This window comes from Kryptolebias marmoratus, linkage group LG4 (assembly GCF_001649575.2).
Source record: "Kryptolebias marmoratus isolate JLee-2015 linkage group LG4, ASM164957v2, whole genome shotgun sequence".
NCBI lineage: Eukaryota > Metazoa > Chordata > Actinopteri > Cyprinodontiformes > Rivulidae > Kryptolebias > Kryptolebias marmoratus.
This window is the reverse complement of record NC_051433.1, coordinates 5,635,799-5,662,812: the sequence shown is the minus strand read 5'-3', so window position 1 is coordinate 5,662,812 and position 27,014 is coordinate 5,635,799. Positions and strand designations below refer to the sequence as shown.

General features: G+C 38.2%; 1 protein-coding gene across 1 annotated transcript in view; it reads left to right on the top strand.

Moving 5' to 3' along the window:
* Window positions 1-729: 729 nt before the first annotated feature.
* si:dkey-166d12.2 (rap1 GTPase-activating protein 1) overlaps window positions 730-27,014 on the top strand; it is a 99,462-nt gene continuing 73,177 nt past the window's right edge. The window contains exon 1 of the mRNA XM_017408776.3: window positions 730-1,017. The gene's annotated coding sequence lies outside the window, so the exon portion shown is untranslated. The remainder of the gene's footprint in view (window positions 1,018-27,014) is intronic.

Below are 27,014 nucleotides of genomic sequence, written 5' to 3'. Positions count from 1 at the left end.
GTCACCGACGGACGGAGAACAACACGGAAGACGGATGAAGCTTTAAAAGGAGATGGACTGGAAGGTGTGGGCTTCCATCAAACAGACGTGTTGAGCTGAATAAAATCAAGGAATGATTGGTGTAGATACGGCTCTCTGCTGCAAGGTAGGCGATAGTATTTTTGCCTTTTGTGAGTTTGTGGCAAAATGTCTTACAAACCACAGAAAAAGTTTAAATGAAACTGCCAGAAGATTGTCAGTAGAGGTATGTCTACGACTGATTAACTTTTGAGGTCAATTCAGGATGTTAATCAAAGGTAACCCAGAAATGTCTACAACTCAGTCAGTTTTACAGATATTGAGCTAAAATCTGGAGTGGTAGTAACGAAGAGTGATTCATAACATACACTTTAACTGCTGAAAAAAAAAATAAAAATCTTGCAGTATCAGGTGAGATGATTCATAATTCAAATCATTATTGCCAAGGTTTGACCAAAATGGCTATAACAGTCCCCCCTCATCCTAAAATGATCTTAATTAAATTCTCTGAAGTGAAATGTGGCGGGTGATATGCATTCCTTGAAGAAATGACAGGTCTTTTTTTAAATTTGCCCTAACAAAAACAATCATGCAAAGCTTTGAGGTGTCTTCTCTCACTCATGGGTGTATGGATGGAGTGGGAAGGAGCAGATTCTCTGGAATTTTCCAGGTTTTCCTGCAGCGTATTCCCAAAGTGAAGCTGTGAGTGTTTACTACTCCCAGCTGCTGGAAGCTGCAGCATCATTCCGACCGAGGAGGATGGAGGAGCATGAAGGAGCTCATTGGATGGTGCGCGGGTGGTCACGTGACCGTGACAGCACGTGCGCTTTATAAGAAAGAAAACTAGAGACTTGAGCGTCAGATGAGGATCGGGGGACAAACATCCGGACGCAGACCTGCTCCTGGCTGCCGCTCAGACGCGCTTTAAAAGCCGCAGTTAAAGATTTCCTCCATCCGGGCTGCGCCGAATCAAAGCTCCGCTCCCAGGTCACAGAAAAGGTAAGAAATTAAAACTCTTCACTGCGGCTTGGAAGCTAAATTGACATTTGCTGATGACTGTTCTGCATGATTAAAAATCAAATCTCGGGTCTTTCTGAAATAAACCTCATGCATGCTGTGGGTCCGTGCGTGAGGTTTGCAGAGAAAGCTGCAGATGCAAACTGAACTGTTTCTGATGCACCAGCAGCCTTGGCTTTATTAATATTAGATGTAAAATTAATTTAACTTTTTTTTTTAACCAAGAGCCACATGTTCACTGAGAGATCGGCAATTACCAAGATTAATTTTTCATCCATACTTCAAAATGCTGAAGGAATCCTGGGTAAATTATTCAGCCCCTTCTTTAATCTGCTGTTTTAGGACCGGACCTGAGAATAATTCAGTTTGGTTCAGTGAAGCTTTCAAAACATCATTATTTGTGTTTAACTGTTTTTGTTTCCTTCTTGAATCTGATATAATTTTGTTTTTTGTGAAGAATGTCTGAAGTCTGAACTGGTCAGTTCAACAATCATAGATGAGTTGTTGAATAAGACACTAGCTTGTAGAAAGCTGTGCACCTGCTGTGAGTATAAGTGAAACATCATACTTCCTCATTGTTTGTGGAAATGTAGAAGTCACTTTACGGACGCATACGAAGGTGTTTACAGTGTTTGGATGCTGGAACTGATGCAACAGGCCTGTCTAACTTTGTGGCTGACTCTACTTATTCATTTCAAACACAACTTTTCCCTGAATCTGTAGTTAACCTGGATATGATGTCATCACTGTTGACTCGTTGGCCTGAATGCATGCATGGATGCTTTTACAGCCTGGATGTTGGTTGAATTATAATTCCTGTCTGCATGCAGGAACAGCCATGTGAAAGGCCACAGCTGTGCTGTCATAAATCAGTCTTTTAGTGGTTCGCCATCATATTGTCTCACTATCATTGCCTGAAGAAAGAACAGTTGGCTCAGTGTTGATATATTTGTTTCTATTGTTCATCTGGGTAACATGTTTATGGTCTCCAAAGGCGGGTGAACCTGTAATTCCCTGTCTGTTGTGTTAGCAAAACATCTCGTAAACCAGGATTATATGAAGTAATCATTGGTTGTATGTTTATAACTTTTTGAGTTGGTCTGATTCAACACGGCCAGCATCAACCATGAAAAACACAAACGAGTCTATAAAGCAGTCATTTTTACAGATCCGGAGCAAAGATTTCATGTGGTAGTAGCTGAGTCATCTTCCATATGTACTCCAAGGGGAAACCGATCATGTGATGTCTTTGTTTTTAACTTTTCTAATGACGCTTTGTCCCTGGATCCACAGCAGCCTGCCAGCAAAAACCAAAACCTGGTTTTATTCTGGTGGTCGGCTCCACTCAGGGTTTTATTTTCTTGTGCTTCTTGTTATCATTGCAGCAGATATGTTGTTTCTTTTCTTATGACTTTTCATGTAAATGTCTGTGATGAAGTGTTTCCAATAATCCTGAAAGCTTTTACTCTAAAGTTTGTTTGTTCTGGGCATAATTTAAGTGTGGTCTTTTTGTATATTTCTGTTTTATTTAAATTGTGAGCAAACTGAATTAAACCTCTGCTCAAATATTTTTACACAGCAATATATTATCAAAAAAGACGTGCATAAAATATTGTTTCTTTAAGATTTTAGTCATCCTTGTGGCTGTAATATTTATTGATTAAACCAGAGAAAAGCCATTTCTTTACCCTAAAGCATTGACCGATATTAGTAGTAGCTATAAGGAGCTGAACATGTGCAGAGATGCTGCTTGGTTCTGTAAGAGCTGCAACATTCAAGGACGATTTCTGTCAAAGCAAAGCTGCTGAGATTGTACACCGACACTGTGCTCTGATGTTTAAAAGAGACAAAGATTGGCAGTATAAGAAGGTATTTGATCAAGATCAAAAATTAAGACGTAACTGACACACTTCAGATGTCATTTTGATGAATCTGGGAGGAAGGTGACTGGCTGGAGGGCTTTCTGCATTATTCATGAGCGATGTCAATTTATTTCCTTGTCTTGTTGTTTTTTTTTGTTTTGTTTTTTGTAAGACAAAAAAAATGATGGACTTCAAACATGCCTGGAAGTCATGCCTCTGTCTGGAAATTACATAATCATGTGTGACTTTAATTACCCAATCAAACAGATATTACTCTGCAGGAAGCACATCCCAGATCCTAAACCTCAGTTTGAGTTGTTCAGTTGCTTTCTTTCACTTCTATTTATCTCCTAAAACAAATAATCTCTCTTTAAAAAAACATTTGGCCACAGGATGTCTCAGGATTCTGATTTTTGTTATTAAAACCGGAAATTAATTGATGCTTGTGTTTAAAGACGTGTTACTTATGTGAGAATTTACAACAAAGTTGTCTTTATGAAAACCCCTTTCTCACCATTTGGATGTAAAGTAGCTTTCTGTGTGCACTGAGGATGTTAAACAGGTTAGCATGTTAAACACAGCCTGTCACATGTAGTAAATGTCTCTGAACATGAGTCTGTTCTTATGACCAACAAGTGACCTACCTCAAATTACACACCCGGACACAAATCGTGCACACACACACACACCGAGGCTCATGTGCCACCCTGAAAACTCACAAGTGTCAATTTGATTCTCCGTTTGATTCATGCTTCAGTGACTCAGACAAATCTCTCAGTTTACCTCATTCAGTCAAGTGACATTGATTTTTACACCACGACTGAAGCGATAAAGTAAAATTTGAGTATGTTAAGCCTGAAAGATAGTAAAAGTCCAGATGGCTGGTTGGTTTTAAGCCATGCAGTGTGTGAGGAATATAGACATTTTTAAGCATTCATCTGTGTTTTTCTTTTTGTTTTCTGAATGCTTCAACATTTGCATGAACCAAAAACCAGATCAGCAGCCAGACTCATTGCTGTTTAACTAGCAGTAAAATATTTCTCCCATGGTTACAGAAAGACCCTCCTGCTGCTGCAGTGAGGCAGGATCGATGCTGCCGCCTCACAACAGGACATCCATTTCTTCACAGCAAGCTGCAATAAAATAAACTAAAATAAAAAGTCCAATCTATAGCATTCGGACCATAAGGGCTTTATGTTTTGAGTTATAGCAAGATGAAAACAAAAGTCATGGCAAAGACTTTTGCAACAAATGTCTCTCTGACTGACAGTTCAAAGCGTTAAACAGTTATTTTCTTTTTTAATGTGACACATATTTTTTTGAAGTTTAGCATGAACGTATTGATATTTAATTAGCTGCATCATCTGGAATGTTGGTGTGCAAAAATCAAAATGCCATAAAGTTATGATAAAATAATTTTTTAAAGCCTTTTTTTTACACTTGAAGTTTTTGAAAATTCAGGTTCATATTGTGTAATCTATATATTATACTCTAGAGTTAATTGGTGGTGATGGGAATCAACTTCATCCCCATTAAGGTGGTTCCTCACTGGGCTGTGAGTAGTTGGTAAACATTTATGAGGGAATCTCCCAAATGTCTCCAGAAAGTCTTTGAGACTTTAGTGAGATTCCCTCAAAAAAGGCCAAAGGGCTCAATGCCCACTTGGTCAGAAACGCATTTGAAAATTCTTGTATTTTCTTGCAACTTTTAATTTTCTTTTCTTTCTTTTTTTTTTTTTTTTTTTTTTTTTTTTTGGAGGGCAGAACAAAAAAATCTTTTGTTTCGTTTTCAAACTGCTCATCTAAAAGTTGGGGGAACACTTTAGATTTTGATTATGATAAACATGCACACATAAGCCTTAGGAGGTGAAAATTCTATTTTATTTATCATAAATCAAATAGACACATTTTTCNAAAATTCTTGTATTTTCTTGCAACTTTTAATTTTTTTTTTTTTTTTTTTTTTTTTTTTTTTTTTTTTTTTTTTTTTTTACCAGCTAGTCTCCCAACAGTCACAGCTCAGTGAGATGCCACCTTTACTAAAAGTTGGGGGAACACTTTAGATTTTGATTATGATAAACATGCACACATAAGCCTTAGGAGGTGAAAATTCTATTTTATTTATCATAAATCAAATAGACACATTTTTCAGATAGTTTTTTGAAATATTCTGTTTTTTGTGAACACATCAGATTTGTTTTATTTAGCATAAATGTTTGATAAAGCATTTTATATTCTGTTGTGGACTCTAAAGTATCGCTTTCCGGCCCCGGGGTCTTTCTGGGTGGAGTTTACATGTTCTCCTGTGCTCACGTGGGTTTACTCAGAGTACTCTGGTTTCCTCCCACAGACCAAAAAACATGCATGTTAGATTAACTGGTAACTCTAAAATTGTTCCTAGGTGTGAGTGAGAGTGTGAATGGTTTTGTCTTCATGTGTCCCTGTGATGGACTTGTGACCTGTCCAGAGTGTCCCCCCGCCTGCTGTTGTTAGGCACCAGCTCCCTGTGACCCGGAAAGAAGTGGGTAAAGAAAAAGAATGGATGGATGGACTCTGAAGCAGCAATAAATTGTTACTAACTACTCTTGTGGTTGCTGAAGCTGTGGCTCTAATGATGTCTTCAGCCACACTGTAGAGGTTTGCAGCTGGAATAAGAGTCACCTCCTTTTAAGTCTGAGGCCACAGCTCAACCTCATTGGGTTGGGGCTCTAACTCCAGTGGAGGAGTTCAAATAACTTTGTATTTTGTTCACAAGTGATGTCAGAATGGAGAGGGAGATGGATGCATGGATTGGGGCATTGTCAGCAGTAATGAGCACACTGCTTAAGTCTGACAAGATGGAGAAGGAGCTGAGCCAAAAGATGAAGCCCCCGATTTACTCCATTCCAACCCTCAGCTCTGGTCATAAGATGTGGATCTTGACAAAGAGTGAGATCTCAGATGCAAACAGCTGAAATGAGCTCAGCCTTACACCCAGTGTGAGAAGCAGCTCAGAGTAGTGCTGCTCCTCTGCACTGAAATAAAGCCAGCTGAAGCAGTTTAGGAATCTGCTTAAGATTCCTCCAGGAGGTTTAGGCAGACCCAGGAGCTGCAGGGACCATATAAATATTTTAGTTCAGGACACCTACAGATTCCCCAGAGGGAGCTGGCTGTCTGGATTTCTCTTCTAGACTTGTTGCCATTATGATCCGACCAGATAAGCAGAAAAAAATAAAAATAGATGGATATTCTTATATTTACTTGTAACTGAGCTTTGATAAGTTGCCTCATTGTGACGCTGCCTGATTAGGATGACTCCTGGGTGCCACTCATTGAAGGATTTCTGGGCATTTCCTCGGGGCAGACCCAGAACACACTGGAGGGATTATGCATCCTCTCTGGCCTGGGAACACTTTGTCATCCCCCAGGAGGAGCTGGAGTGTGTCGCTGGGGAAAGGGATGTTTGAGTTCCCCTTCTGGATGTGGTACCTCTGTGACCCGACCATAGATAGGTGGGAAAAGATGAATACACGGATGGAAGTTGCATCAGTGTGGCTCTGGTAATTTAGTTTTTTTCCTTTGAGATCCAGGGTCAGTGTCAGGAAATATCAGGATTAAAAGCCTGGGTTTCTGAGTCTCTGACAGCAGATCGTCTAAAGCTCATATTTTATTTCCATCTATTTTCATTTGACTAACTTTGAAGATGTAATTTAACTCATTTTTATCTTTGGAAATGCAGCATAATAAAACAGTAACATTGCTTTTGCTAGTATGTTGGTCTTTTAAACACAAAGACTAATACGATAGATGCGTATTCACTGTTTAGCTTCATAACTCATTTAATAAATTGGACTACAAGATAGTATAAAGGAGTTTTAGACTCAAACAAATGAGATTAAAAGCTTAGAAAAGAGGATTCTTTGTAAGTACCTGACAGATTTTATTGCATGTAGAATCTAATCGTTCGGTAAGAAAAATGAAAAATCGCCACATCCCACTGTGATGTGAACCCCTCTCCCTCCAATAAACAGAGGTGGTGTGACTTATGACAAACACAAAACTCGTTTGGTATTCTGCGACGCTCTCAGAGATCACAGCTTCATGTAGCAGCTTTATATTCAGATAGAAGCACAAGACCAATCTGATCTTTTAAATCCAGCAGTGATGGTAATGCTTTTTTTTTTTTTGGTTTGCATATGTATATAAAAGGGAAAAAAAGCCTTCCAGCCAGCTTTCCACATTTCTGAAAACAGATTTTAGATAAGTACTTTTTTATTTTATCTTTTTGCTATTTGGCTTTCTTTCTTTTCCTTTCCCCCCTTTTTTTTGGGGGGGGCTCTGATTTGTTCTATGATTGCTTTAGCCGGTGCAGTTCATGGCAACCTTGAATCCATTTTTCTTGAGGTATCAGGACACCAGAGTGGAGACGGACCACTTTTTCAAAGTGTTTCCTCTGCTCACCTGTTTGCCCTTTACTGTACATCGCATTATCACACTCTGACATTTTTCAGTGACTTCAACAAACAGCTTTGGGTTTACATTCTCAGCCTGAAAAAAACAGGATTGAAGAATGAGATCCGTTTTATCGGGATTGCATACAGCAGAGTCATTCCCTATCCTGTCCTCCTGAGGAGCATCAGCTCTGATGAACGACCTGATTTCAATATGAAGACATAACACAAACAGCAGCAATTTATTATTTTAACAGCCGAGAAGCATGACTGCAATCTGCAAAAAATGTTCAGATATGCACCACTTCATCCCTAAATGGGAGTCCCATGAATGTGACTAGTGTAAACGTACGGATAAGGATCACTTTTTTTCGTTCCTTTTACTTTAAATGCTCGTAAATTTGACTGAAAGTAAACAGAAATTAACCAGCTTTGTTAATTGCATCAGATCTCTCAGGGCTCTTCTGTGTGTGAGAGGCCGTGAACCGCTTTAGAGGGCAAAAACTCGATTACCTAACTTACATGTGATTGGGTAATCACGCTTATCTCAATTTAAAATATGCGCATAATGATTAGCAAATTTAAATTTGCTCTTAAAAATAAGATCCCAGTTGGAGCCAATAAATAAGAAACCTTAGCAGGCTGTGGTTTGTGCCGAGGCGGAGGATGACACATTCCTTATGGTCTATATTTATAAAACTGGAATCCTTATGTTCTCTAATTTAAGGCTGATTATACGGTTGAATGGTATTGTTTCAGTTTAACAAAATATATATTTTTTATTCCTGAAATGAGAAAAGAGCCTGCTATTTGTAGCTCTACAAAAGGAACATCTAATCAGCGTTCATCACCATTTTGCTTATCAGAATTAAATATTTTTAAACTACTGAGATACTTTTGATTCTGATAGTTTGATATGTTCTCAGGAGTTGTTGATGTTTTCTGTGAATACCTTCATGGTATTTAAGGTATTTTGTCTTACTAAGCTGTTTTACTGACTTGTCGATGTCCTGTGTGACTCTAAGTTTTTATAATCTGTGAGTGAAGTTCGTTTTGGGTTTGTAAGGTTCTGGTTTCAGGTTCCGTTAGTAATTTTTGCACGTTTTTTTTGTATGTCTATATTTCACACCAGGGTTTGGTTTCTGTCAGTGACTTTTTTTATCCTGATAAGATGCAACAAATGTGTAAAACGGGCTGATAATTGGTGCGAGCAGAAAGTGATGTTTCATCTTTGCAGCACAGACAATGAGTACCAGAGTTTAGCAGCCTGCTCAGAAAGGTAAGAAGTGAGAAAATGCAACAGCTGAAGGTGGTAATTAACTGATTAATTAGGACATTTTGTTAAAAGATGTTTTACCTTATAAAATACTTGTAGTTGACACCGTATATATTACCATATTAATCAACTTCACTCCACCATAATGCCTTGATCCAGTCAGAAATCGTACCATGACAACCAGAAGGCGTCTCAGTTCGACTTGAAGTGTTTTGTGAAAGCGCCTCAGGTCTGCTGGATGTTCCTGTATCAGTGTGTGCATTTTACAAAACCACTATATTTTTTAACGCTGCTAAATTTTCAGAACTTTCATTGCTAATTCCACTTATGACATGTGTATTTTTAAAATAAACTGTCTTGTTTTAAACAGGCTGTGCTAACAGCAGCGTAATGAGAGACTTTGTTTGGTCAGCTTTTTAAACTTAGGATGCAGCCAGAGCAACTCACAAATAAACTGTTGTGACTACATGTTGTAAACAAAAAATAAATAACTCATTTCATAGTTTCGGTTTCATTAAAAATGGTGCAACACAGTTTATATTTTAGTTTTACTTAATTTATTATTGGGAGTTTTCTCCTTACATTTGTATCAGATCATTATCTAACTTACCTGATTTCTGTTTAGTGATGGGCAGGGAGTGAAGAGAGATTTGTACCTAATGCAGTTGTATTTGATGTCAAATGGGATGTTAACGAGGGTGAAAATAATCAAAAGTCTTGAGGAAGCACTCAGTAGAGCTGACAAGAAGTGCAGCGTCTGATGGTAATTCTTATTGATCCCATATCGATCCCCTCCTCCTCATTGAGAGCTGTTTATTTGTAGGATCACTTAACTGAACTTCTTTGCTGCTTTTTTTTTCTTTCAACCTGTTCTGCCAACACAGAACGATCCCTTGTCTTGTGTTTCTCTGAAAGAGGAGAAGGGGTAATGGATGGTTCTGGGAACTGTTGAAAGGTCGGCTCACTGGAAAGAGCTTCCTGATAAAAGTCATCCCGCTCTTTGGAGCTGATGGGCAATGCTGGCAGCTCAGTTGCTCCCGTTACTCATGCAGCATGAAGACCCTGGCTCTGTCCCAGTGGTAATTAAGTTTTGTACTGACGGACCCCTTCAGCTGCACACATGCACCCAGAGATAAACTCCTTCATACCATTGTCTCGTCGTTACTTTTAATTTTGGAAGTTTTGATTGAGAATTCTGTGAATTTATTTTAGGATTTGCTGTTTTAGTCATGAACATCTTGGAAAATCAACCAGCCATTATTTGAGAAACTGTATATTTTTATTGTAATGTAGCTAAAACCCACACATGCACACATCACACAGTGAAGCCACAAGCAGGCTTCGAACCTGCCACCTCCTTACTGTGACCACTGTGCCTTATTGTCTCTAAAACAATGAACGGCAAATGATCTATGAACTGATTTTAATGACCATTAAAAAATACAACAAAAAAGACACTTCATGTCAGTAAAAAAGCAGGTAAAGAGCATTTAAAATGGAATGATTATTGTCCAGTACCGACAACAAGGTTTACATGTAAATCATCTAAAAGCCTCTTCTGGTCAGCTGTAATAAAAACGCAGAACTTATCTGGGCCAGGGTCAGACAAGTGAAGTGAAGATGCATTATGACGACATAATGAGAGAAATTCTGGGATGGGGGAGCTTCAACCTCTATGCATGGCTCACAAGCCTGCAGGAGACATGAGTCAGACCTCTCCACTGTGATGACCTGCTTGCCTTCATTTCAGTGCAATCCCATAAATATTCTTAATGACTTCCTGTTTTTTTTTCCTCACATTTTGGTCTTGTGTTTCAATCAAAGCCAATAAATTATGCTGTTTTTGCATCTAGTAAAATAGGTGATTGTGTTTCTATTCACTTTTATCAAACAAGTTAATGTGTGAACTGTGCATCAGCTAATGTTTGCAAGCATTGCTCTGTCATCTCCTCACACCTAATATTTAGTAGTTCTGCAGTTGTGAGCAAAGAAACAGTTCTACATCATACAGAGGGCCATTTTCTGTGTCTGCACACTCAGTCAGTAGTATGTTCCCTCACACACAGCCATGCAGAGAGCATGCTGTTGTGAAATGTCAGGAAGATAAGCAACACTGCCTCTCTGCTCCCTGGAGAGGAGGAAAACACAGCTTCAGGGAAGAGGAGAGTGGACTTCCTGCACTGCAGCCTCACCGCAGAAGGTAGATCTTATGATTGCATGCTGTATTAGCATGGTGCAAGCTGAGAGACCACAGCAATATCCGCGCAATTTATTTCATATTTTCCACGATCGTGATAGTCTGTTATCACAGATACGACGAGCGAGCCCTGAGGCGGTGATGGATTCCTCACACATTTATATATTTATCATATCAGCGTTGAGAAATGACTGTTGTTGTCATGATTAGTTTAATTCTAATTGTTGGATTTCTTTTCAGTACATTTTGCAAAAAATCTCGACTCACATTAACACGTTTCTGTAAATTGTGTTAAAGCTATGATGATATGTGATGCAAAATGACAAAACTAAACAATAACACTTGGAAATGGCAAAACGGCTTCAAAGTCAAATCATCAAAATCCTTTCACAGGTTGTCACAGGATATTCACAGGTTTTGCATCACATGAAACTGTCACTTTTAATTTCACTCACGCTGTCAGTACTTAGAATAAATAAATATATATTTATTTATTTAAAGTAGTCCAGTTGTTTTCAACCCCACACCAAAGAGTTGGATATTTCCCTCAGGATTCAGTCTGTTTAAAAAAAAAAAAAAAAAGGGAGATTTGTCTTTGAAACAGGAATCTATAAATAAAGTGAATCGGTATGTAAATTCATGTCCTTTACTTTCACCCGTTTCATCCTGTAGAGGTTTGGAGAATTGGAGCGAAAACTGTCTTATCTCTTTTACAAAACACAAAAACAGACACATGTTTGTACGCTCACATGTCAAACATGGGCTCTGACTGCACAAGGATGTCAAATGAACCCATAAATGCCCATAAGCAGGAGGAGGAGGCATATTCTCACAGAAAAGTCCCAGTCAGCCACATAATCTAAATTGTCTTGCTGTGAAGCAACAATGTCTCCATCTTTCTCACCTCTGTTGGATGTAGGCATTGTTAAGCTTTGGTTTCTGGGGTTAAAACTCCAATTGTTTTCTTTTTATTTTATGTTCATAGCCTAAAAACATAAGAAATGGAAAAAAAGTCAGTTTGATAATTTATTGAACCCCCAAACTTAATATAAAAATACTGCATCTCTGCTGAAAAGCACAAACAAGTTGCGAGTCATTTTCTCAGTTTCTCGTTTGACAAACATCCGTTCCCCACATGGTGGAAGGCATTGTTTCATCGGGGATGTGCATATTGTGTTTATTGCAACGAAGAAGGAGCAATAAAAAGCACTCGAGGCTGGAAGCTATTGAAAGCTGGTGGTAAATGGTAGATTGGTTTTGTTGAGAATACTTCTTTCTTTGACGGCATAATAAAGCAGGTGAGGCTGCTGTTACCTCAGCTGCAGAGCGAGTCGGGCTGATGACGAAGAGGAATGTTTATATTTGATTAGCTGGTCCAACTCTGGTTCTGAATTATTTTAATCAAGACGACAATTAATCTGAACTCTCTAACAGATGTTTTAGCAATGCACAGCCTTTACTTTGGGTGTTTGCTTGTAGAAATTGGTACACAGCACAGTGATAATTATCTGATGAATGCACCTTGTTTGTTTTCTCCATTTGCATTAAGGACAATAATAACCATTGTTTAATTTGTTGTGGGCAGCAGAATATGCAGGCAGGTCACAAACACAGATTGTTTAATGATTGCCTCCGGCTAGAATGCAAATCTTAGTATGTTGGCTAAAATTAGAATCAGACTGATGACTACAGATTGAAATGTGTTCTTCACATTTGATCTCTAGTTTCTTTTTTAAATTAGAAATAGAAACCAACGCCGGCAACAGTGTTTCTTTATGACCTTTAAGGTTGTGACTGTTGGTGACTAGCTGGTGAATGATATTCATGAGGAGACTTTAAAATGTCTCAAAACGTTTGCGGGAGTTTTCAGGTTGTTTGATTGAGTCACAGAAGCTTGAGGTCTTGTCACTTGAGTTTTAAACATACTTAAAAATATATTTTTTTGTCATTGAGGGCATTTCAATCTTGTCTCAAACTCTTCTTGAACCTTTTTCAATTTTGTTGTGGGCATCTCTAATATGTCCCAAGAGTACCAGAGCTGATTTGGGACATCTGCACAAGAGCTCTGACAGAAAATGTCCAAGGCAAATGTCCAGATCTGCAAACCACATCGGTAATAAATAATGACAGAAAATTGAATCTTTATTTAAAAGGTGTACTGCAGTAGATTCAATCAGAAATGTGGGGGCGGCTGAAGTGGGTATAAAGCGAGCTGAGGCAGGTACAAAATGGAGGTGGGCAACAAAATGATGTGCACGGCCTAGAATGGTTTTGCCAGTCGTGCATAATAGGCTGAGATTTTCAAAAACATGGCAGCACGATGGATTGGTGGTTAGCAGGTCTGGGTTGGATCTGGGCTCTTTCTGTCTGAAGTTTAATGTTCTCCTCGTGTTTCCGGTTTCCTCCCTCAGTCTAAAACATGCACGTTAGGCTGCCTTCAGGCCCAGGCCTCCCTTCAAAGAGAGATCTCTGATCTCAGTGGGACTTGCCTGGGTAAATGAAGGATAATAAATGACAGCTGATGACTTCGTTGCAAACTATCAGAAATCAGTGAGGCAGCAACTGAAAATTTGCAAATTGTGTCACAATTTTGAGTCGTAGATTTTCTGCACAGGCTTCGATGCTTTGCAGTAATTTATTCTTCCTTCTCTTCCACCATATTTATTGCAAAAGAGATGAATATTATCATAAATTTTATGTGACTTAGTCCTTTTAAAGGAAGGAAAAACTTACGGATGTATGAATGCTTTGATTTTCAAGATAAAGCTTTGGTTTGAGCTAGTGATTAAGTCTTTGCATTGGAGCTGAAATAATCAAATAGTGCAAAATACACTTTATAAATTTGTTTACCTTTTATTACATGTGCTGAAGGTCAGAATCCATTCTGTAAAGTTTCCTCCAGCTGCTTTCTTTGAACGTGCATCCCTCAGGTCCTGCATTTTGTGAGGATGAACATTTAGCTGTGAAGACTTTGTTTACTTCAGCATGTTCTGCATTTTGCTTTTCTACCTTCTGGCTGCTCATTGTTTCTTCCACTCATCCTCCAAATGTTTTCCATGCCTGCAGCTCTCAGGGACATCTGCCCTTGCCAGCCGCTTCAGGGTGTTTTATTTCCTTTATTGTTACGTTCTGTCAGTCCTCGGGGGATGCTAGACGAGGCAAACCATCCAACATTAAGCTGAAAAGCCATTTTTTAAAATGTCTAATTAGGCAATAGATGTCTCGCTAAAGCAGGGCCTATTTAACAAGTCAGTCAGTGCTTATTAACGCATCGGCTTGTTCAACAGTTTGTTCTCAGCTTAATGTTTATTTGACTCAGATGCACAGAAAAACTTTGTTTCGTGAGTAATTTGTCAGAAGTCGGGGTGTTTGGGATGCTCTCTTGATCTCCATCCTCCGCCCTGATTCGATCTGTTTCTGTTGGAGAGGGATGAAAGCCGCTCCGCTGTGTGAGTGATGCTCTTTGTGCTTCAGTGTAGGAGGTACTTTCATGAAGAGGTTTACAGATGGCTTTTTATTTGTGTCAGAGCTTTATGAACAGTAAACTGTTTTGACCACCGGCAGCCCGGTCACAGAGTTATTTTTATTGTAAGCACTGCATGGAATAACCTCAACAGTATTGCATTTTTTTTATGCCTTACATTTTGTATTAAATTAAACCACAATTAATCTGAGAAATAATACACAGACCAGTTGAAGATTACCTCAAACCCTTGACAGCCTGGAACAATCTCTCTCTGGATTTATCATCAACACATTTGCACTTCTATCTGTAATTACTTTCAGCCTCAGAAACCAGATTGTACTTGTAAAAAAAGCTTAAATCTCACTACGGGCTGAGATGCCAGAGGAATTTTAAAAGCAGACTGAACATGACCTTCGTTCTTTGTGGACCTTTTCACATCCTCCCTGATTCAGTTTCAAACGGTAAAGAAAATAACTCCATAGTCTGGCTCTAATGTTCACATTTAAGCTGTTGGTATAAATAATTAAAGATTACTAATGAAACAAATGTGCAGCAAAGTGAATGTACAGACCACAGAGTGTCATTCACTCAGTGAATGATAACAAACAAGCTTAAAGGTTAAGGTGAGGGGTGGGCAAGCTTTATTTATTTTTGGTCCATCCTGCAATGGGAACCAGCTGGACTTAGCGCCTCAACTCACTTCTGTCAAATATAAATGTTGTAATTATTTCTAGAATGTGATTTTTCAATCGCTGCTACGAGTAGACATTGCTGCTGGGCAATAAAAACGTTAAAAAAATAAAAAAGTTAATATATTTATTATAAGTAAACATTCTTCACAACAAACATGTTTTTGAAGCATTTCAAACACCAGAGTCAAATTTTCAATATAAAAAGGATATTTTTTTTGTATTTCTTTTTCTGCAGTAAAACAAATTAAATTTACTGTTGTACATGTTGTTGGAAACTTTACTCTGCTGGTGCTGGAGAGATTTTGCTAAAGTAAACACCCACTGTCCTTCAAAATAAAAGCACAGCAAAAGCAAAGATTAAAAGATTTGCAGAGATTTTGGATATGTACCTGATTTTATTTTATTTTTTATTGACTTTCTGTGAGTCGGCTAACGAGCCTGATGGGGCCCGCAGGCAGGAAGATGCCCATGTGTGGTTTAGATGGTGGAGATGCATTCTGCTGGCTTTTATGTTTCTCATGTCAGTGCCGAAGGTGAAATCCAATACAGCAAAGCTATTTTACCAAACACTGGGGGTGTGAGCTGTTGGTGCGCCAGAGATGTGTCGACACCAAGACAGGAAACCTGAATATTTTTGTTTTTTATTGATCAATCCAGTCCTTGAAACAGGAGCAGTTATAAAACAATGTAAAAAAAAAAATGCTAACAGGCAGATGATTCAGAATTTTATCAAGCTTGAGTTTGCTTCAGTAATCTCCTCTTACCTCAGGAAGGGATTTAATGTTTTTGGCTGCATGCATTGAGGTCATGTTTGATTTATTAAATTCAGGTTCAGATTGTGTTTCTTCTTTTTCTATGTTTTCCATATTGTAGTTGACTTTATTTCTTGTTTATTATTGCCCACTGCCATGAAAGCTGGGTGATCATGCACTTTCTGTCTGTCTGTTGGCAAAATAGCTCATGAATGGCTGAATGGATTTAGATGAAACTCTGAGAGTAATCACTGGATATTCATCTACAACTATTAACTTTTAGAGTCAGCTTGATTCAAGATGGCCTCCACAGCTAATCAACCATTGCAAACCCAAAAAGGAACTATAACTCTGTCATCTTTACAGATATTGAGCTAAGATTTAGTGTGGTAGTAGCTGAGAGTCATTCCCATCACATATTCTGAGCACAATCAGCCATTTTTGATATGAAAGGCAGCAGGCAATAACCAGTCCTTCAAGAAAATGTTTGTTTTTATTTTATTTGTTTGTTCTTGATTCCTCAATTAGCTGTTTATGCACTTAGACTGCTTATTTTGCATCTTGCACCTTAAGTTTCAGTTTGTGAACACCACCTGTGATTAGTTTTATAAATATTCTTGCTTTTTGAGTTTTTCATTACAGTCAGTCTGTTCTGTTTTAGACCTTCTGACCCTTCTGATTAGCCTGTCTTTCTTTAATCCCGTGAATGCAGTTGTTGACTCAATTAAAGGCTTTCCTTCTTAATTTCCTTTTTAGCAGAACAGGTAAATCAAGATAATTAAAGAGCGTAATCAGCCACACTCCCTGCTAATTAGGATTAGTGAGCCAATCAGATATACCCTTGATGGTGGCGATAATGCAAATGACTGTTACGTAAAATCAGACACTGTCATAATGTTTCCTAATTTTTGAACCCACATGCAGAGTCAAACAGACAACCGGGAAAAAGTTTAGAGTTTATTGCGTAGGTACGGGTTTTCACTTTGACAGGTCCAAGGTGAAAGTGGCTGGCGCGTCTGGATTTCTGCAGCACGGGAAGACTGGTTAGTTGAGTTCTGGTTATGGCGGTAATGTCAGCTGCGGCTGAATAGTCCGTTCTTACTTGAGGGGTAGTGTTCTGAGCAAAGGAAGGAAGGTTCTGGATCACCGGAGTCTGGTTCTTGCCGGGTGGGGAGATGGAGCGAGTGGAGAGGCTGCTGTGGAGGGCGGACAGGTAGGTTCCGGACCCCGTGGAGGAGGCGTGTGGGGACGACTGCCGACCAGGAGATCCGAGGAAGAAGGGTAGCTGGGGAGGAGTCACACACAAAGAATCACTGGGTTTGTCACAACAGAGAAAGCACAAGGGAATCTAGCTTAGGCCTGAAGTACCATTACTGGCTAACGCTCTGGCGCTGAAGTGTCGGCAGCTCTCCACTCATATACTCCTCCACAGCTGATGGGATGAGCCACAGGTGTGCTGAGTCCCAGTACCTTGGTCACGCCCCCAGGAAGACTCAGCCTCTGCCCTCCCTCTGGTGGAAAAACCCCAAAAAACCAGCCCAGCTCCAGATCCCAACAGTACCCCCCCCCTCAACGACCGCCACCTGGCGGTCCAGCAGAGCCGGAAGGGAGGGAAGAACGGTAATCAGCAATCAGGGAGGGATCCAAAATAAATGAGCGAGGAACCCATGAACGCTCCTTCCGGCCCGTAGCCCTCCCAGTCTACAAGGTATTGCCATCCGCGACCTCGCCGACGGGAGTCCACGATCTGGCGGACGGAGTAAGCTGGGTGGCCATCCACGTCCCGGGCGGGAGGAGGAGGCTTGGCAGGAGGGCACAATGAACTGGTCAGAACAGGTTTTAGTTGGGAGACATGAGCAGTTCCCAACAGACACTGAACAAAATGCAACACTAAAAAAAAAAAGAATTCCTCCCACTGTTTAGTTTGTCTTTGACTGCATGACTCTTTGTGACATAAAGAGGATGTTTGGAAAAATGTAAATGTTTTATCACTATTAAAATAAATTGCCAAAATGTTTTGAATGAATTGTTAAGAATCTCATGAAAGCATGAATGTCTTGCCTCAGTTCAGAGGTTGTAGATTTATCTGCACCGTTGCAACAAAGTCACTGATTCTTTCCAGAAACACCTCTTTAGAATAAATTAGGAGTAGATTCAAAAACTTTGTAATTAATAAAAATTAAAAAGTTACTCATTGTTTTTATGAGTGTAACAGAAATAAGGAATCATTTGCCTTTTCAGGTGAAATCCTGAATGGATTACAATGTGTTTAACAGGGTTTTACAACAATTAGGTTGTTTGGAGAATTTAAAATAAACCACAGTAACTTTGTTCTCTGCATCACTCAAAGCAAAAAGCCTCTACAGACACTGGACCTCACATTTGCCTTTATTAGAAATCTGTTAATTAATGCATATTTAATAATGATAATAATAAAACTGAATCTAGACAAACACATCTGTTAATTAAAACCCCAGCATACCTCAAAGAAATGCCTATCACCCATAGAGAAGTGCTGGACTTACAGCTACTTTGTGCAAATTGTCATTTATACGGTTTGACCAATCTCCTGCATCATTGTGAGAGGAGTTAGTGTTTGGAGTTTGTGTGAGTATGACTCTCAGCTACTACCGCACCAAATTTTAGCTCGGTGTTTGTAAAATTCCCTTAGTTGTAGCCATTTTAGTGTTGGCTGAGGTCTATTTGTTGGCAAAAAGGTATTTGGTTACAGATGAAGATCCAGTGATTATCTTCTGAACATTTCATTGAAATCTATGGAGGGTCATGGGATATTTTACTAACATTACAGAAAAATAAATGAATAATCCTTTTGCCTTCAGTGGAAGGCATTAATCCATTTTCTACACACTTTTAAACCTTTTACTAAATTGCCTTTATGTTTCTAAAGGTTTTTAGTTGGAAACAAACGTCATCATTTTCTGTGGTTTGATCTAACTTCAGCATTGATGGTGTTTGTATCCTTGAAGATAATTGTGTAACAAATATTTGCTCACGACACAATTTTCCAAGCAGCGAAACTCCTCAAGAATAAATCAATTTGAAAATATATATGTACTTGACCCATTTTGCTTAGATTTTTAAAAAATAAATGCAATTCTGCCAACCAATTACAAGGGTTCACACACATTTTCAATTTGTTATTGAAGCTGAAGGACAGAATTGTCATGGTGGCTTAGTGCTGGTATTAACCCCACAGTGAAACGCCTTCTGAGTTTCCATTAACCTCCACAATAAGAACTGCCTGCTAATTTTCACAGCTCCACTTTAGCAATAATTGATATTCATGATGTGTGTTCTTGCAGCTTGCAGTTAAATTCAGTGTACACATAGATTTGGCGGTTGTGGGTGTTTTAATCTGCTCGGGGGATGTGTGCCACGGTGAACAAATCAGTCGAGTCGGAGCCAAGTGCTGCACGCTGTTGTTATATGTGGAACATAAGATGTGATTCACTGCAGATAAAACTGGTCAACGTGTCACCATTTAAAACTAGAGAAATTGAAATTTCTTTGAAAATGTTGAATGACTGCTGAAATTTGCTGAAGAAGCCGAAACTGAGTTGTGAAAGCTAAAAGAAGCAGAACACCAGCTAAGAGAACCAAAAGTTTCCAGATGCTAGCTAAAAGTAGGAAAAGGATAGCTAAAAGCAGCAAATAAAGTTATAGTTGTTAGGATCTGTGCCTTTTGAGTTATTATTTGGTAAACCTTTGTGTTAGTTTTATGTTCTGTTTATGAGATCTGTAGTTCTGTTTGGTTCATGGGTTCTGAGTGTTTCTGAGTTATGTTTTGTTCCCTGTGTTTTCATTTGTGATGTTTGGTTTTACTTCCTGTGTTATCTGCCACCAACAGATCTAGGTTTATTAACTGACATGTTAAATATATATATGTGTGTTTGTGTGTGTTTAAGTTGGAGTAGGTGAGGCTTTACTGCAGGTTATTGAAGTATGTCAGGCCTCTGCAGTGTTAGATCATACATTCATGTGTTTGCAGCTCCAAACAGTTTATTTTCTGTTGTGGTGTGTTCACAGCTCGCATGCTCTTTGATGCATTTCCCAGATACACCTGCACTCTCAGGAGTTTTACTTCACTGCACACATTTGTGACTTTTAGAATCTGTGCTTTCATCACATTGCTGTTGTGTAGCAGTGTTACTGCCACCGAATCACTTAAACATTGATTTTGTCTGCCTCCCTTCAAAAAGCCACCACCACGGACCATTACAACACAGGACTTTAAGGCACACTTCACGTGAAGCACCTTCTGCCATGTCTTTATTTTGCAGTTGGCTCTGACCTCTGCTCTAAGCCGTGCTCTGGACCTGTGGTCAAGAAATGATGCAGTTAACTGTGCAGTTGCAGACTGGTGCATGGAGTCTGAGTTACAGCACTGATGGAGCATCTTCTGCAGTAAGAAAATAAAAATGACTTGTGTTTTCAAGGTCATTGCTTTATTTTAATCTCCAGAACAGGCAGCAGGGATTGTATCTGGGTCTGCTATCACTGTGACCACTCTCCATTATTATCTGCTCTCTGGGAAAGACACTATGTTTTATCGTTTGGGTGCATCTAGATGACACATGGGAAGAATATAGCCTGAAGGCTCATGGACCATCTCTATCTGGTCCTGGGTGAGCTAAAATGGAAACAAAACAACTGACTGTAAATGCATTTCAAAATAACATTTAAATAATGAATGTTGAGTAAAATGAAAACAAAATCTATTGTGTCTTTTATCGTTTCCATCAGACAGAAGTGTCTGTGTTTTGGACCTGAAATGGGCCTTGTGTTTTCTTTGGAAAGTCTGTAAGGTCAGTAATTGTGATGGCAAAAACCAAAGTAAGGATGTCTGCATCAAAAAGTCAAGTCAAAGTTATTTATATAGCACTTTTCAGCAACAAGGCGATTCAAAGTGCTTTATAACATGTGAACACAAAAATACAGAGTCATAAAACACACACAACAATGTCTAAAATATGAGCTAAGATAATCTAAATGAATCATGAAAACACAGCAATATACAGTTAAAACTAAACATATCTAAAACACGAGCTAAGATAGAAGAACATAATTAATTCTCCACATGTTGCAATCTTTCAGCCAAAGCTGTTCTGCAAACTGTCACAAGAGTCAGTTTGCAGTGTACTTAATTTGCTAGTTGAATGTTGTTTGATCTAACAAGACAATTATTATAATCGGACAAGTAAAAAGGAATCTGAAAATGTCTTGGAACACATGTAACTGCCTGCGAATATGCAACACACTGTTAGACAAGTGAAACAGACCTCACCTTCCTTCCTGTTTGTGTATTTTTAAAGATGATGTAATGGTATGCAGGCAACACACTGCGCTCATGTTGCTGTTTATGCTGCCCTTTAAACTCCCTCTCACTAGCAGGGACCACACCACAACAAAGTGACTTCACAGGTTTATTCATAGCTAAGTAAATGGGGATGAGAGACTGAGTCGATCTGAAGGGTTGAATCTTACCTGATGAGTCTCATGGTTGGTGGAGACTCGGGGTGAGGGTCCTGTCTCACTGGCAAAACCTCCTGGCCAGCTTAGGACCCCCTATATAGATAAGTGGAGGCTGGTGGAGATGTAAGATAAGAGAAATGAGTTGGAGTACTGAGCTGAACTGCATGGGGATGGATTTAAATCGGGCAATGTGGAGTGGGCCTGCTCCGTGTAGCTTTCTGTCTTCACAGAGGGTGAAGAGTTAAATGAAAGGAATGAGATAAATAAAGGGGTAGGAATGAACGATGAGGCGAAGGGATGATGTAGCTAAGAATCGATGAAAGGAAGTGAAGGTGGGTGTCCGGAGCACAAGACAAACTGATTACAGGAAGGTTTGTCAGGTGGTTTGAGGTTTGGTTGCTCAGATTTGTTCAGTAAAGTTTGCAGGTAAAAAGATACACTGTGTTAAATCGATAAACCTATCGGTCTAGAAGAAGTTTTGTAAAAGACATGTTAGTTTGAATGCTGAGCTCTGTCTTTATGACGCTCCACTGCCCTGCTTCATTCCCAATATTTATTCTTGACAGTCGTCTTACTCGATCTTTCTCTCTTTTTGTGTTTAACAGCAGATTCACTCAGATATTTCCACCTAAACATCTTCTCCAAGGTTCTAGGCTTGTCAGATTCCACCATATTTGTTTACCTTCACAAACTAATGCCAGCCTAATGTAGGTCAATCATGTGACTCATGTATCCATGTGGTTTTTGATGGATTCTGCCAAAAGCTTCATTTAAATGATGTAAACAGCACCATCTGATGTAGTTCAGGATGACATTTTTATGTTTGATTTCATAATTTGCAATAATTACCTTTTTTATCTTGTAAATAATTTAGATTTCTTTTAAGCAGTATTGGTTAAAAATTCCCAATTTTCACTTCATTAATTTAATAGTAATTATAGTCAGATTTTATAGTAGCAAAATATATATTTTAATCTAACTTTTTGTGAATTTAGCCTTAAGGTTTTTTTCCCCTGTATCATTATTGTTTCCTTAATTTCAGGTCTCTGTCTATAAAATGGCTAGAGGCATTAAGGGAATAAATCAGATTATGAAATGACAACTCAGTTAAAAGTTGGGCACAAAACAACAACAAAATCATTTTAAACAGAAGCTTTTTGTACCAATTGATGATAAAAAAGTAGCACTGGAGTTCAATTTATTATTAAACAAGAACATTTCAAGCTGACTGAAATTGGCAATATGTTGTTTAAGAACTGATGCTTTTAGTATATTTAGAAGTGCATGCAATAATATTGGAAAGGTTTTCCCTCCTAAAGCATTGGAAAGCTTGTTGAGTTACTCTTTGTGAAGACATTGTCATGTTTTTATTAAGCTTGGTGCAAAAAATAAATATATACTGTAGAGAGTGGTTTGTCTTGAAAAAGGGCTGTCTTTTTGTGCAACTTAACAAAAGCAGATTAGAACCGTTTAGACGAAATGAAATGTCTGTTTCACCTTTATCTTGTCATTTTCTTTGATTCTATCTTCTCATCCACACAGGCATTTTGTTGTTTCTGCAGACAGGTCAACATTTGGAGACACATCTTGCTTGCACAGATAACCACACGCTGGCCCCGTGCTCATAACAAACAGTTTCTAACAAGAAAAATAAAATCATACAATCATTGTGTTATCGGGACTGATATAATGACAGTGACAACATAATCTGAAATACAAAACCATCTCTACTTTGGTGGGGCTTGTGGTTAAAATCCATTCTGACAAATCATTTATTAATTTCTTTTATTCTTTAAACTGTTTTCACTAAAATTCAGCTCTTCTGCAATAAAAGTTAACTTCCCCGAGGCGATGCCTTATGAAGCTTTGTTGTCATGAATGGGATCAATCTAATATTTTCTACTGTTGCTGGCAGCCCACGAGGGCCCTCCAAGCCTCTCAGTTAAACTCATTACAGGCTTCAATATTTGATTTTATGCCTTCTCTGGGGAATGCTGTCTGCTCCAAAATATCCCACTTATCCCTTTGTTTAATGGATTGCAATCTTTGAGTGCTTTCCTGATTGGCAGGTTGCAGAATTTTGCATCACCTTAAAGCAGACTGTGTGCAAAAAACCAAGCAAACAAGCAAAAAAAGACCCTAAATGAATGAAGTCAAAATTGATTTAAATAGGCCATTATTACATTTTAACTTTAGCTAAGATCGAGTCTTTATCGCTTCTTATTTTGTCTGAGAAGCTGAGCATACTTTCTACAGATATCTCATGGGGAAAAAAAAAAACGCTTTTGAACTGGAAAAAAGTTTTATTTTTTTAGTTATCTTTCATTTTAATGTGAAAAGGGAGACAAATGGCATCCAAATGGGACTGACTGAACTCCTGCTGATGAAAAGATGTCATGACTGGAGCTGCTTACATGTATACTTTATTTTTTATCTGTGATCGTTTTATTTCTAAGAAAAATGTTAGCAGCTGAATATTTGGATTTTTTTTTTACCTGGCATAATGATTATGATAGAATGTTTCACTAAGAAATAAACTTCTGATAAACAACAAGGGATAAGAATTTAGTGCTTTTAAAAAAAATAATAATAATGTGACGGGTCTCTTTAATTTGATTTTTTTTTTAATTTTATCAATAAGTTGCTTTAAATTCTATAAATTATGTCTTGAGAAAAGGTAATTAGTTTCTATTAATTTGACATATTACATCTGGAAACCAAAATATTCATCCTTCTTGGTAATCTTTCTATTTTCTTGCCTTACAACCTGGAATTTAATTTAAAATTTGAATTTGATTAAAAGCAATAATTCTACAAAAAATACTGTATAAAACTGTAAAATGGAGCGTGCATATCTATTCAGCCTCCAAACCTCAATAATTACCAAGAGGGTTGAATACATATGCAAGGCACTCTGTATCTTTTTTTTTCCATAAAACATTGGCCAATCAAGTCTTTAATTTTGGCCCCCTGTGGATCTGAGTTTGACACCCCTGTTCTTTTCTCAGCAGTGATTATTCACAACAATGTGGTTTATTGTTTCATTATCCAGGGACACACCACTGATCTACTTATTGTAAGACAACTGGTCTATCATTGGCTCAGTCTGGCCAAGAGTTGTAAATTTCTAAAAACAAACATAAGCTATTTGGATATAAGAAATGTTTGTCACTTAAACGCAGCATTTTCCCACCTTCCTAGCTCCAGAACTGGACGATGGAATAAAGACGTGATTTTTCATCTTGTATTATCTTTTCTGAACAATAATTCTTATGAATGATCATTTTAATAATGGAGCATACTGACCAAAACGCATCTTCAAGCAACAACAACAAAAAAATCAATTATGAAAGGTCTCCCTGATGGCCCCGTTTGAAAGCTGATTATTGCTTGGGCAGTACATCGTCTACAACTTATTAAGCTGTTCTCTGTTATGAGGTAGTCTCTCGGAGGTGATAGCACAGATTGTGAAGCATGAATTTCCTGGAGGGCAAAGGTTCTCTAACAAATAAAAGCTAATAAAAAAGAAACTGAACTACAGCCTTGAACCATGAAACGGACCTAGCTGAGGAGGGTAATTGGAAAGAAATTCAATGTGGAGGAAATTCTGTTATTATGAAAGCTATGCTGCATGGAGCAACATTCTCTGAGTGTTAAAAAACATCTGATATCTTTAAGGAAGTTGAGTTCTTTCCAAACAATGAAAGGTGAAAGTGAACTGATGTTTCCCTGCAGATATCAGCTGGGTTAGCAGCATGTTAAAGGTCCTTTAGTGGATGTGGTAGCTGTTGTTGGTCTGTGTTAATAATGACCACAAAGACTGGTTTGGTTCAGGCAGGTTATCCTCCCTGTAGAGAGGATCAACAAGAGACTGCTGTTTTCAGTTTCCAACAATGGATGTTGATTTTTTTTTTTTTTTTTTAAGCATTGCTCTGCAGCCTTAACAACATGTTTGTATGGTTACCCTGTTAATGGAAACCTTCTTTAGTATCTAAAGAATTGGGGACCAGTTTCAGGCTCAAACTTGACTCAATAATGCAGGAAAACTTAAAACTTTCAGTTCCAATCTCACTGAATTCTGTGTATTTGTGATAAAAGCAATTAAATGTGAGCCACATATAATAAAAATAAAATGTTAAAGAGGACCATTTGAGACTTTTCTGTTCTTGGAAAAGCATACATCACAAGTAACCTGTCCTAATTAACTGTCTGTTACTGTTTATCAAGTCTTATTTCAGTCAATGAAGATGTGTATAGCAGTCAGTGTCCTGAATGAAAACATCAATATTCTTCACAAAAGGCAGTAGGATGAGGCAGTTCAACTGCAGATGTAAACTTTTTTTCAAACTCCAAAAACATTTTTTTTTTTCTATTGAAGGGCTCAGAGAAGTATTCACTCTTAGGAACATCAGTTTTACTAAGTGATTTTCAGTCAAATGAGTACTTTAACCTTTGACTTGATGATTTTCGCTCTGCCCTTTGAGTTTAAAAAGTCACCAAGGATGCATTCAATTACAATTTTCTTCACTCCCTCAAGTCTGCTCCCTTCGTCTTGGAGGTGAATTTGTTGCTTGAGAGCCATCAGTCCAAAACACAGTTTGAACAGGCTTTAGTCTGAAAGCGATATATAAAGATGATCTTTTCATCTCTGAGTGAAAATAAAATAATTAAACAAAAACTGACAGTGTCCTTGTCCGTCTGACACTCGACTCTCCCTTCAAGGCGTTTTAAAAATCAATAAGTGTATGGGTTTTAATAAAATGTCAACATTAGGAGTTCCAAGTTTGGATGGATGTGATTAAGCAGGATTGGAATATTCTATTTAGGTAACAGACATAATTTACCATCTGCCACTTGGACAACTAGTTAGAAACTTATCAACTTTAAGCTGTCATTATTGTTTAAAAATGCAGAAATTAAAAATAAACATCTCTATCCCAGACATCCATGTGCATCACATTAACTTTATTTAGAATATCAGAATCCACCAATATTTCCTAAACATTTGTATTTGTTTAATTCTTAGTAATGGACAAATAACTGCTGTTGACTGATGAAGGGCCTCTGGTGCTAATAATGAACTCTGATACTGATAAACTCATATATCAACTGATGCACTCATGTAGTAATGATGAACTTATGTTATACAGTTAAATTCCTGTGGTATTGACAAGCTTGTGTAATACTGATGAACTCATGTGGTAATGAACATTTGTACAATGCTTTGCACTCATGTTTTATTGATGATTGAGGTACTCTGCCTGTATGGTATTGATTAACTCAGATATTACTGATGAACTCGTGGTATCGATGAAGTCATGTAATACAGATAAACTCTTATGGCAATAGATTTTTACCATGCTCAGTGATGGGAAAATAACTGAGTTCTGCATTCGTATTATTGATGATTAGGGTAGTCTGTTTATGTGGTATTGATGAACTTGTGTGTCTCTGATAAACTTAATTAATATAGATAAACTCATGTGACAATGATTAACTTACTGACAAACTCGTGATGTTGGCAAACTCGTGTAATACTGATGAGACATTGTTTCAGCTTACTCCATCTCCATCACTGGAACAGAGATGACTTGATGTGTTTCTCAGTTTGGAGATCTCCTCTCTTAACTTTTCTATTTCCAAATAATTTCACACGTTCATGGTAAACATCCTCGGATGCTGTGTTGTCATCTCTTCAGAGGATCAGGTGTACCAGCTCCCAGCAGGAGTCAGAGGGATGTCAAAGAGTCAGGACAGGAGCTGCTCCACCAGGTTCAGTGAAATGCCACACCGGGAACAAAAGCAAAAGAAA